The sequence below is a fragment of the Lepus europaeus genome, chromosome 1, assembly GCF_033115175.1.
Source record: "Lepus europaeus isolate LE1 chromosome 1, mLepTim1.pri, whole genome shotgun sequence".
Taxonomy (NCBI): Eukaryota; Metazoa; Chordata; class Mammalia; order Lagomorpha; family Leporidae; genus Lepus; species Lepus europaeus.
Genome location: NC_084827.1, coordinates 57,617,852 through 57,630,854, shown reverse-complemented (window position 1 = coordinate 57,630,854; position 13,003 = coordinate 57,617,852). Strand labels below are relative to the sequence as shown.

The following is a 13,003-nucleotide window of genomic DNA, read 5'->3' as shown; positions in this document are numbered from 1 at the left end:
GACCTGATCAACTATTGTATTTTGATTTCCTTGGTATACCACTTTAGAGTGATCTTATGCATGGTCTTCAAAAATCTCATTGAAAGTGAATATTATGCAAAGAGTATGCCTAGATCTCAAGATGATTTTTCAGCAGAATAAAGTTATCTTGCATTTCCATTTTTGCACAAAGTGTTTGAAGTACCTTTATCCATATTTCTCAGGTTTCTGTTCATTGAAATGAAGGATACCTGGCAATTCATTGGGTGGGTAATTAACCCCTACTAGATTAGTCAGTGTACTTGATCCCTAGAATACGCTAATATCTCACCCCTTTGGAGGTACAGTAGTAATGAAGGGTAATTTGGGTCAGATCATGGAAAAAATTGATATCCCTACATAGAGTAAGTATCTTATATGCATTTTTTTTTACAGGATATTCAAGGAAAGAAGAGCTGGACTTCTCAGACTTGGGAGAAGAAAGCTGCTTCTCTATGCAGGGGAGCTCCTAGGGACTTGGAGTTCCACAGTTCTTCGTGTCACATGAACCCAAGCAGAAGTTCCTGTCCAACTCTCAGAATTCACAGTGAAGCCGTGAATTCAGTTTACACTATAACTCATACAACTGAATTTTGGTTTTGATTTGCAGCAAAATTATCTCTCTGGCTACAAGAAATAAGAAGATATTTAGGTTTTCATAGGACCACTCCAGTTCTCTGTGACTTTATCCAAGTTAATTGAGGCTTTTGTTTTTTCTACAGATGCTCCAGAAAAATCACAAGAATCCACCCCATTACCACAGCATCACAGTCCTCCTGACTTTGTGTGTCAAGAGCAGCAACCCATTATTTACTGAAAATGCTCTCTTCAGTTGTAGTTTATCTTAATCAAGCACAGGTGAAATTTTAGTTAATTGTGTGTCAAAATATTCCTTGGATTGGGAGAATCCCATTATTCATTGTCATAAAGCCAATTTTGCGCTTAAACTCAGGTATCCAATCTGGCAAATATCCTTGAACCTCATTTCAGAGGCTCTACTTTCTGATACTTCTTCTAGTTTGTCTATATCAGCTAGTGTCCAGATAAGAGAGGAAAATCCCAGAAGAAAATATAACATCAACAAGTACTAATCAGACATGAAATGGCTAACTAGCCATTTTTATCCAACTAAAATTTCAAAAAGAGAGCAGAACTAGGTATTTAGAGATTGTCACTCCAAAGAGAAAATACTATACTAGAATCTCTAGATGGGGGAACAAATGGAAGTTTAGGAATTTTAAAATCTCAGAAATTTCCAGGTGGGAACCCCTTGAACTCAGACATGTGATGCTGAGGAACTGTTCAGCTGCTGTTTGTGTCTCTGCAAATGTTAGACACTCTCCAGACTGTATCAGCTGTTTATAGAAAGCAGTGACTACAGCTGTGTTGAAAAATGATTACCAGGGAGCAGACAGGAAAAAGCAAATCTCTTCCCTCCCCTTCTGCCTGACAACTTCTCTCCAGTGCCCCTATTGGAAGAAATTAACAGAGACTCAGCTGACAAAACAGAAATGTACTTCACATATTCCAGCATTAATATCACAAAACAGGCGATAAAATGGTTGGTTTGGAGCTGAGAAATAATTTCTTAATGATGGGCCTAAGGAAAGAATAGTATGATGGGATCTTTGAGATATTCATGGAAATGCCTGTTCTAAAAAGTTGCATGGGTTCCAAAAACCTTTGCACCAAAATCAACTTACCTATTAATTTTATTTTCTACAGCTTTTTGAAATACTTCTCATATCCACAGAGGACAGCATCCTTCCCAATGAGCATCTCAGACATAGCTGGAAGAGAAAAAAGGAAGCATAGCCTAGAAGGCAGGAGCAAGGGCACATGGAGCATCCTGGACAAGCAATTGTACTCTGGACACTGACCCAGCTTCAAACAAGGAGTTTCTCCTGGTTCCAGGCCCGAGGCGCTTAATAACTCCTATCCAGGATAAATTCTAGCTGGTATTTCTCTTCTGTATGGGTGCATGGCATGCATTTATTTATTTTTATTTTCTGATTTTGCAGAAATTACTTATCTTCTTCTTACCATTACAGTGGAGGATGAAATGAGGCAACTTTTAAAGACCAAAAACAGCCACATCCAGAATTGAAGGGGAAGACTAAACAAACTCCCAGAGAGCCTAAACTCTGAGCTGAGGATGGTGACTGGATAGAACGTCAGATAATTTTCCATAGAGAGGAGGAAATGTATTCCATCTTCAACACAGATGTTCACAAGTAATGGTCAGAGGGACAGATATGACAGAAATATAGCTGTCCATCACCATGTGCTATCTCCACCATATAGAGATATCCAGCAGACCCTCCATCTTCATGCATGGATCCACATCCATGGATTCAATCAATTATAGACTAAAAATGCTTGGAAAAAAAATACAGAAAGTTCAAAAATCAAAGCCTGAGTTGACCACATGGCAAGCAACATCTTCAATATACATTAATAGAATGATGTGTAAACACACCCTGCTGTAGCCCCTCCTCATCTCACCGATCCTCAGTCTCACTCCTGTACTTTTTCCATGTACATTGCCCACCCCATGTCTCCTTTGCATCTTTGTGTACATGTACACATATCATTATTCCCTAAACTATATGGTAGAATAACTATTTGCATGGTGTTCACGTTAAATTTAATATTATAAATAAGTCTAGAGATGACTTAAAGAATATGGGAGGATACATATAGATTCTATGTAAAGAATCCTTTCTATAAAGGGTTTGGGCATCTTCAGCTTTTGATATCCATGAAGGTTCTAGAACCATTCCTTGTGGATGATGAGGGAGGACCACACACATAATATAGCTTCCAAGGCAGACATTGTGTTTATCCACTCCCAATCTGCCCCGTTCCTAGATATGACCAGGTGAAAAATTATTTCAGGCAAAAAAAAAAATTCAGAAATGTTCTTACCCAAAGCTGAATGACAATATACACCAATAAACCATAAGACATGAAAATCTCTTTTTTAAACAGAAAAGAAAACAAAATTACATACCTTTTCAGAGAATACAGTTTAGGAAAATTTAGCAATAGGAAGTAATATAATATAAGAAAAAACTATTTATTCTATAAGGAAAATTAAGTGTTAATATAATAAAGCAATACTTAAAGCCAAGATGTTAAGACTGTAAATTAAGAAAATACATCTATAGGAGCTAATAGAGTAATTCTCATTTACAGATAATGTGAGAATTACAAATGGTGTCAGAACTAATGAATTGACTCTAGGGAGATTAATAACAGCAGGTTAAATTTGCAAAGTTGGAGCTTCTTAAACAAGGAACATAATAAAGAAAGGGACAATATTCTTTTTTAAAAAAAGATTTATTTATTCCTTTATGTATTTGAAAAGCAGGGAGAGAGAGAGAGAGTTTGATTTTCCATCCACTGATTCACCCCCCTAGTTGGCCTCAACAGCCAATGCTGGAACCAGCCTGAAGCCAGGAGCCAGTAACACCATCCAGGTGTCCATGTGGGTGTCAGAGGCACAAGTTCTTGAGCCATCATCAGCTTCTTTACTTAGCTCATTGGCAGGGAGCTGGAGGGGAAGGAAGCTGCAACCTGAACTGGCACTCCACTGTGGGATGCTGGCTTCCAAAGTGACAGCTGTACCCACAGAACCACAGTGCCTGCCCAGGAAAGGCTCGATGTTCTCAGAGGAAATAAGGTGAATAAATTCCTTTGCTAAAAATCTTGGAGGTAAACATTGACTAGTCCGTCCTAAGGATAGGTTATATTAACAAGCACAAGGCTACATGGTTGATTATTTGTGTATTTCTAAGCAGAAAAAGAAATATCCTACAGATATCTAGGCTTAACCAAAATATTAGAGAAAAAAGTATGTTTTTAGACATCTACTCAGCAATCTCATGCTCATTTTGCAGAACCAATTAGACTATAGTCCATAGCGCTGAAGGGATATCTGTGTTAAATGTAGAGGTTGGTGTCTGGTTAAGTCATATGAATCCAAAGAAAAGACATCTCAAATATGAGATTTATTACCACTGATTCATCATAGAAAAAAGTAAAACAAATAAGCAGCTCAGATTGTATTTAGAAAAAAACAAAATTTAGTTAGAGAAAACTTAGGGATTTTCTTAATTTACCAAAAGCATCCTTTGCATTCAAAAATGCGATCAAGGACAGGAATCTGCCATGGCTGTTGAGTTGCCATTTGGGATGCCCACATTCCATACCAGAGTGCCTGGTTCAAGCTCTGGCTTCTTTGAGCTTCTCATCCAGCTTTCTGCCAACGCACACTCTGGGAGACTGCAGCAGATGGCTTACATCCTTGGGTCCCTTCCACCGACTTGGGAAGCCCACATGGAGTTTCCGATTCTTGGCCAAGCTCTGTCATTGGGAACATCTGGAGAGTGAACCAGCGAATGGAAATAGCTCTCTCCATCTTTCTTTGTGTCTCTGCCTTTCAAATAAATGGAAAATGAAGAAATAAAAAAAAAATTAGAAAATGAACAGCCCAACTTAAAAGTAAATAAAAATGAAATCATGAATATAAATAGGATGCTTTATAATATATAGTTTAAATTATTATAATTCTTAAAATAGCAGTCACATGACATAAAAATGGTGTAACATTTATGGTTGTATAAAAATAACATTCAGGAGCCGGCACCATGGCGCACTAGGTGAATTCTCCGCCTGTGGTGCCAGCATCCCATATGGGTGCTGGTTCTAGTCCCGGTTGCTCCTCTTCCAGTCCAGCTCTCTGCTTGGGCCCCTGCACCCACCTGGGAGATAGGGAGGAAGCACCTGGCTCCTGGCTTCGGATCAGCACAGCTCCGGCCGTTGCGGCCACTTGGGGAGTAAACCAACAGAAGGAAGACTTCTCTCTCTCTCTCTCTCTCTCTCTCTCTCTCTCTCTCAATGTAACTCTGCCTGTCAAATAAATCAATAAAATCTTTTTAAAAAATAACATTCAATTTGATGCCAATAGAACCAGGAGGTATGGGGGTGGACCAAGTGGGAAGAACAGAAAATATGCTAATTTCCTCACATTTCATGAGGGGGATTCAAGCATTAACGTTCTATTTCCTAATCCGCTAAGTGTGGAGACATAAATTTAAAATCTTCTCACCAAAAAAGCTATCTATTTTAATCTTGAGAAGAATGAATAATTTGGTTATATATTTGGCAGAAATATTGTAAAGTATCTTCTTTTATGTGTCAGTTTGGACAAACATAATGATAAAAATCCTCATTTTGATTTATGCATTTCCGTTGTTATGATAAAATCAGTTTCTCCTTTTCGCAGATTCTCGTGGAGTTCTGTGAAGGCACCTTCCCTCCTTGAGTAATCCTGCAGGAACAAAGATGGTACTACTGGCAAATGTTAAGTCATCACAGTACTTTAGTGACTCTTTTCTGCTTCTTGGTGGATTGTATTAACTCTACAAGTCTTTGCACCTGGCCTCAAAGAAGTTTGATCTCAAATCTCAGAGGCTGGCAAGATGTAAACAAAAGTCTAAACATTACCTGATGCCTTCCTGCACAGCTGAACTTGGCGTTACTCTTGGGTTCTGTAGGTCCATTCCGTGCATGCCAACGTCACCTCCTAGCTGTTTCATCAAAGACTCAGAAAATGCTTATGTTTTGAACATTCAGTTTCGTTTTATGGCTTTGATCAACAATTCATTCTCATCTTTCTCTACATTTGTCTTTATTGCTATCTGACTTTCTTCCTTGTGAGGTTTTTTGTATTAATTTGTACTGTGTGTGACTTTTGAGTCCTGGGTCCTACACTTGAATTAGAGCAGAGTTCTGCAACAGTTCTAAAGAAATTCTGATCTCAATAAAATCGAATATTAATAAGAGGATGGAGGGAGGGAGAAAAGAATATAACAAAGAAAGTTTTACTTTTATATGGATTTTTGATTTACAGGGTTTCAACAGTCATTATCCTAATATTATAAAGACACAGAGAGTATACACCATTAGTCAGTCCTTGCCATCTTTAATCACTTCTTGTGGTAATGTAGATTAGTGATTGGATCCCATTATTTGATTTCAACAAATAAAATGGATTGATGGAAATACAAATAATGGTTTTGACACAGCATAGATTAATAAAAATTGTGTAATGCTTATAAATCTCAATTTTATATGCTATGACATAGGGAAAATATTTATCATAAAACATAAATTAATAACTATCAAAGTAAGGATAACGTCTTGCCTGTGGATACATTTTTTGGATTGAAGTGTTTTTTTCTTTTAATAGTTAGTGAAAATAACAATAATACATAAAATTTAACCTTCTGAATTCAGATTCCTTCTGAATCTGACCAACTAATGATGCTTTTCATTTCTGCAATTATTTTTCAGGTAATTTTCTTGAGTTTTCTAATTATATTTTCACATCAGAAAAGTATTAAACTGTTACCCTGTGCTTTCCTATATGAAAACATTTGTTTTATTTTATTTATATATGGAATGGAAATAGATATTTTATTTTTAATTGTTATAAAAGTACTTCTCATTTCCATTATTAATTCTATGGCTGCATTTTGTTGTGTGTTATTCTGATTAATCATTTTAATACATTTTTACTGTATTTTCAGTTTTTTTAAAAAATAGCCTGATTTGGTAAAAAGTTACTATATTTTAAAATGTTGTTGGTCTCAGCTAATATAGGATTTTGTATTTTTATTAATATTTATAATTTAGACTGATTTGCAGTTATTTTACTGTATCATCTTTCTTCTGTAACCTTTTTATTGTGCTTCTGTCTCCTTATAAATTAAATTGCATGGGGCATCTTTTTTCCTGCAAGTTCAATATAAATCACACTTTAAGAGTTTTTAAAAGTAAGGTGAAACACCTAACATAAAATTAACCATTGATTTTAAAAATCTTATTTGCTTATTTGTACTTCATTAGAGAGACTGAGAAAGACACAGAGGGATCTCCCATTTACTTCACTCCCCAAATGTGCACGCAGCCAGACTAAGCTAAGCTGAAGCCATGAACCAGGGGCTCAACCTAAGTCTCAATCTAGGGTGACAGAGACCTGAGTATTTGATCCAATGGCATCTGCTGCCTCCCAAGATGTTCATTAATAGGAAGCTGGAGTGGAAGCAGAGTAACCAAGTCTTGAACCAGACTCTCTGACATGGGATTTGAGGCATCCAAAGGGATGGCATAACTGCTCTGCCAAATTCTCACCCTCAATTAACTGCTTTTAAATGTACAATTCATTGGCATTTAGTACACATTCAATGTTATGGTATCACCATTTCAGTCTAATTCCTAAAACTTTTCATTAAACCAAGAGTGCACTATGCCTTCTGTAAGGAGTCTCTTGTCTGGCTTATCTTCAGGATCCGTCAACCACCAATATGCTTTTTTTTAAAAAAAGATTTATTTATTTATTTGAAAGTCAGAGTTACACAGAGAGAGGAGAGAGAGGGAGAGAGAGAGAGAGAGAGAGAGAGAGGTCTTCCATCCGATGGTTCACTCCCCAAATGGCCACAATGGCCGGAGCTGCGCTGATCTGAAGCAAGGAGCCAGGAGCCTCCTCTGGGTCTTCCACGTGGGTGCAGGGGCACAAGGACTTGGGCCATCTTCTACTGCTTCCCTAGGCCATAGCAGAGAGCTGAATTGGAAATGAAGAAGCTGAGTCTCAAACCAGCGCCCATATGGGATGCCCACGCTTCAGGCCAGGGGGTTAACCCACTGTGCCACAGTGCCAGCCCCCACCAATATGGTTTTTACGTCTGTTTACCTACAGCAGCCATTCTGTAAGAGTGGAAAATGTAACATTCATGTGTGACCGTTTGTGTCTGACTTCTTTCACTTAATATGATTTTTTGAGGTTTATCGGCAGTAGCACACGTGATTACGCCATCCTTTTTCACATCTGAATAATATCCTCTTGTTTCTATGCACCATAATTTGTTTATCTGCTCAAAAAGTTTATGGTTTTTGGGTATGTTGAAAATAGCATTGCTATGAACATGTGTGTACCTATCATCCTTTGAGTGTCTATTTTCAATTCTTTTGGGTATATACTTAGGGATAGATAGAATTGCCAGGCAATAGGTAATTTGAGGAAATGTCAAACCCTTTCCTATAAAAGTGGAATTAATTGACATATTTGCCAGCAATTGGATTCTAGTTTCTTTACCTTCTCAGCAAAAGTTTTCTTTTTTTATTAAAAATGTGCTACTATTACCACCCTAGTTCACGTGAAAATAGTGTCTTATTGGCTTTGATTTGCATTTCCACCATGACTGATGATATTTAACAACTTTTTGTGCTTGTTGGCTATGTGCACATCTTCTTTAGAGAAATGTCTAGTAAAACCTTTTTTCAGTTAGATATTTAATCCTCTCAAGATATTGGCAGGGGCTGACACTGTGGCTAAGTAGGCTAAACCTCAGCCTGCAGCACCGGCATCCCATATGGTTGCTGGTTCGTGTCCCAGCTCCTCCTTTCCTGGTTCAGTTCTCTGCTTATAAGCACTTCGAAGATGGCCCGCGTGCTTGAGCTCCTGCACTTGTGTTGGAAACATGTAAGAAACTCCTGACTCCTGGCTCCTAGCTCAGGCCATTGCAGCCATTTAGGGAGTAAACTAGTGGATAGAAGACCTTTCTCTCTGTCTCTCCCTCTCTGTAGCTCTACCTCTCAAATGAATAAATGATTTTTTTAAAAAATGCCAGAAGGTTTGGAGTCTGATGAGTGTCCCCTTTCTGGTTTACACAGAACATCTTTTGCTGTATCTTCACAAAGTGGAAAAAGATAGGAATCTATCTTTTATTAATTTGCTTTTATTAATCTATCTTCCTTTTCTTGAAGGGCACTAATCCCATCATTGCAGTCCCACCCTCATGATTCCAGCCAAATGTACTTACCTCCCAATTTCTTCACCTTAGAGTACTGGTACCTTAGAGAGTAGTGCTTCAACCTATGGATTTTAGAGGAGCATGAATAGTTAGCCCATGACAACACCCTTATCAAACATAATTTACAAATATCTTCTCCGACTTTATAGGTTTGTTCTTTTTTCTTGATAATGTACTTTGATGATCAAAAGTTGCTAACTTTATGAAGTCTGTTATTAAAAAAAAAAACCATAACCAAATTAAATTTAGCAGAGTTTGATTCAAGGGAATCATGGATTAGTAGCATGGTAAATTAAAAAGAGTTCAGAAACCTGCACTCTGTGATGTGGGAGGTGAGCTCTCAGTGTGAACACTGACATAAAAGTACATAAGTAGTTTGTTGGGTTACACACAGTGACCTGGGTAGCTTGTGTGGACATGGTCTGATCTGTTGGCTTCTTGTGATTGACTCAACTGCTTATGGTTGGCTGATACCCATCTATCTGTTAAAAAAAAAAAAAAAAAGATTTCTGGGGCCGGTGCAACGGCATAGCGGGTAAAGCCGCGGCCTGCGGTGCCATCATCCCATATGGGCACCGGTTCAAGCCTAGCTGCTCCACTTCTGATCCAGCTCTCTGCTAAGGCCTGGGAAAGCAGTAGAAGATGACCCAAGCCTTGAACTCCTGCATCCCACATGGGAGACCAGGAAGAATCTCCCAGTTCCAGGTTTCGGATTGGCACAGCTCTAGCCGTTGCAGCCAATTGGGAGTGAACCATCAGATGGAAGACCTCTCTCTCTCTCTCTCTCTCTTTCTCTCTCTCTGCCTCTCCTTCTCTCTCTGTGTAACTCTGACTTTCAAATAAATAAATAAATCTTTAAAAAAGTTTTAATTTCACACTCAGTGTGTTTATATACATAAAGAGGTTTCAAATCTTCTTACAGAAACTCAACCTGTTGGAAGAGCCAGCCTCAGGCCCATGGCCTCCTGCTTATTTGAGAAGTCTAATTTATCCATTTCTTTCTTTGGATGTTCATGTTTTGGTGTCAGATCCAAGATCCTTTTTCAATTTTTTTTTTTTTTTTTTTTTGGACAGGCAGAGTTAGATATATATAGAGAGAGACAGAGAGAAAGGTCTCCCTTTTCCGTTGGTTCACCCCCAAATGGCCGCTATGGCCAGTGCACTGAGCTGATCCGAAGCCAGGAGCCAGGTGTTTCCTCCTGGTCTCCCATGCAGGTGCAGGGCCCAAGAGGAGCAACCGGGACAGAACTGGTGCCCTAACCGGGACTAGAACCCGGGGTGCCGGTGCCGCAGGTGGAGGATTAGCCAAGTGAAACGCAGCGCCAGCCCAATTCTGAAGTCATGTAATTTTCTCTTACGGTTTCTTCTAAATATGTTCTTGTTTTAGCTTTTATATTCAGGTTGCTGACTCATTCCGAGTTTCGGTCTCACTTTTGTTGTTTGTATGTGGTATTAGGTAAGGGTCCAACTACTTACATTTTCATGTGGATATCCAGTTGTCCCAGCACTATTTCTTATAAAGATTTCTTTCCTCATGGAAAGGCTTTGTTACCTTTGTTAAAAAATCAGTGTCACAGATGAATGGCTTTATACCTGAACACATATTTCTGTTCAATTGTTCTATGCAGCAATCCTTGTATGGTACTAATGTATTTACTATAACTTTGTAGTATGTTTTGGAATCAGGAAATACTCAACTTTGTTCTTTTTTAAGATACTTTTGGCTATCTTGTGCTGCTTATAATTCCATATACATTTGAAGATAAGTTATCCAACTTGTGTAAAATAGCCATTTGAATTCTCACTGAGACTGCAACAAATGTATAGATGACTCTGGGTGTTATTGTCACCTTATGAGTATTGAATCTGGGGACAAACATTGTGGTACAGTAGGTTAAGATGCTGGTATCTCATATTGGAGTACCAGTTCAAGTCCTGGCTGCTCCACTTCTAAAACGGCTCCCTCATAATGTGCCTGGAAAAGCAACAAATAATGGCCCAAATTCTTGAATCCCTGCCACTCATGTGGGAGGCCCAAATGAAGTTCCTGGTTTCTGGCTTCAGCCTGGCCTACCCCCAGATGTAGTGGCCATCTGGAGAGTTAATCAGTGACTAGAAGACCTCTTTCTCTTTCTTTTTCTCCTTCTCTCTGACCCTCTGTCTTTAAAAAAAAAAAAAAGATTTATTTATTTAATGTAAAAGGAAGAGTAACAGTGAGAAGAGAGATAGAGAGATGGATATTCTATTTGCTGCTTCACTTCCCAAATAGCCTAAACAACTAGGGTTGGTCCAGGCTTAAACCAGGAGCCAGGAGCTTCTTCTGAGTCTCCAACATGGGTACAGGGGCCCAAGCACTTGGTCCATTCTCTGCTGCTTTCCCAGGTGCATTAGCAGGAACTGGATGGAAATGGAGCAGTCAGGACTCAACTTGGCCCCCATATGGGGTGCTGGCACTGCTGGGTGCAGCTTAACTCAGTGGGCCACAGAGCCAGCCCTAAAATAAGTATTTAAAAAATAAATAAAATGAATATTAAATCTTACAAGTCTAGAACATGAGGTACATTTCTTTGTATACTTTTAAAATTTCAATCAGCAACATTTTACTGTTTTCACTCTTCAATTTTTTTTACCCTCTTGTTTATATTTAGTCACAAGTATTTTTTATTTGGATGCTATAATAAATATATTTATTTTCTTAGATTCTTTCATGATTTGTTTATTACTGCCATGTGGAAGCATATTGATACTGTTTATATGTTGATCTTGTACTCTGAAATTTACTGAATTTATTTATTAGCTATAGCACTTTTATGGATTTTTAAGAGAGTTTCTATTTATATGATCATATAGTTTGAGAATAATGGTACTTTCATTTCCTGCTTCCTGTTTGTGCTTAAATTTATTTTTCTTGTCTAGTGGTTCTTTGTAGGACTGACCAGCAATAGTAAGAGTAAAGGTGTTTATGTGTCGACGCTGTGGCATAGTGGGTAAAGCAACTGCCTGCAGTGCCAACATTCCATATGAGGGCCAGTTCGAGTCCCGGCTCCTCCACTTCCAATTCAGCTGTCTATAGTGGCCTGGGAAAGCAGTAGAAGATGGCCCAAGCCCTTGGGCCCCTGCGCTCACATGGGAGACCAGGAAGAAGCTCCTGGCTCCTGACTTCGGATTGGTGCTGCTCCGGCCATTGCGGCCAATTGGGGAGTGAACCAGCGATTGGAAGAACTCTCTCTCTGCCTCTGCCTCTCCTTCGCTCTGTGTGTAAACTCTGGCTTTCAAATAAACAAATAAATCTTAAAAAAAAAAGTAAAGGTGTTTTTCCATTATCTGTTCTTAGGATAGAGGTTTCAGTCTTTGACCTCTGAGTAAACGAGTAGCTGTGGTGTTCTTCAGAATGGCCTTGTTCTATCTTAGTTTTCTGAGTGTTTTCACCTTGACAGGGTGGTAGGTATGTGGAATGGCTTTTCTATATCAATTGAGATGAACATGTGCTAGACTCCCTTTCATGAATAGAATTCCATTTGAAACTATGTGCTTAGGCTGGTACCACGGCTAAATAGGCTAATCCTCCGCCTGTGGCGCTGGCACACCGGGTTCTAGTCCCAGTTACTCCTCTTTCAGGCCAGCTCTCTGCTGTGGCCCAGGAGTGCAGTGGAGGATGGCCCAAGTGCTTGGGCCCTGCGCCCGCATGGGAGACCAGGAGAAGCACCTGGCTCCTGGCTTCGGATCATAACAGCATGCTGGCTGCAGCACGCCTGCCGTGGCAGCCATTGGAGGGTAAACCAATGGCAAAAGAAGACCTTTCTCTCTGTCTCTCTCTCTCTCACTGTCCACTCTGCCTGTCAAAAAAAAAAAAAAAAGAAAGAAAAAAAGAAAAAGAAACTGTGTGCTCATCCTGAGAACTTTATCAGTTTTCATAACCATTTGGGTTACTGTATCTTCTTGAGTAAACTGTAGCTGTTTCCTTACTAACCTGTGTATTTTGTCCCATGTTTAAACATGTGTAATAGATTTATATAAAATATTTTAATAACCATCATTCTCCTTGTATCTCTAACATTCTTATTCAGTCAATTTTGTTTTCTCTACTTCCTCTTTTCAGACAATTC

General features: G+C 38.9%; 1 long non-coding RNA gene across 1 annotated transcript; it reads left to right on the top strand.

Annotated features, from left to right (window-relative positions):
- The first annotated feature begins 439 nt into the window (after window positions 1-439).
- LOC133765507 (uncharacterized) lies at window positions 440-6,436 on the top strand. Its single transcript, XR_009866603.1, has 3 exons — window positions 440-876; window positions 1,744-1,976; window positions 5,309-6,436. It is a non-coding gene; the product is annotated as an uncharacterized LOC133765507 (long non-coding RNA).
- The last annotated feature ends 6,567 nt before the right edge of the window (window positions 6,437-13,003 follow it).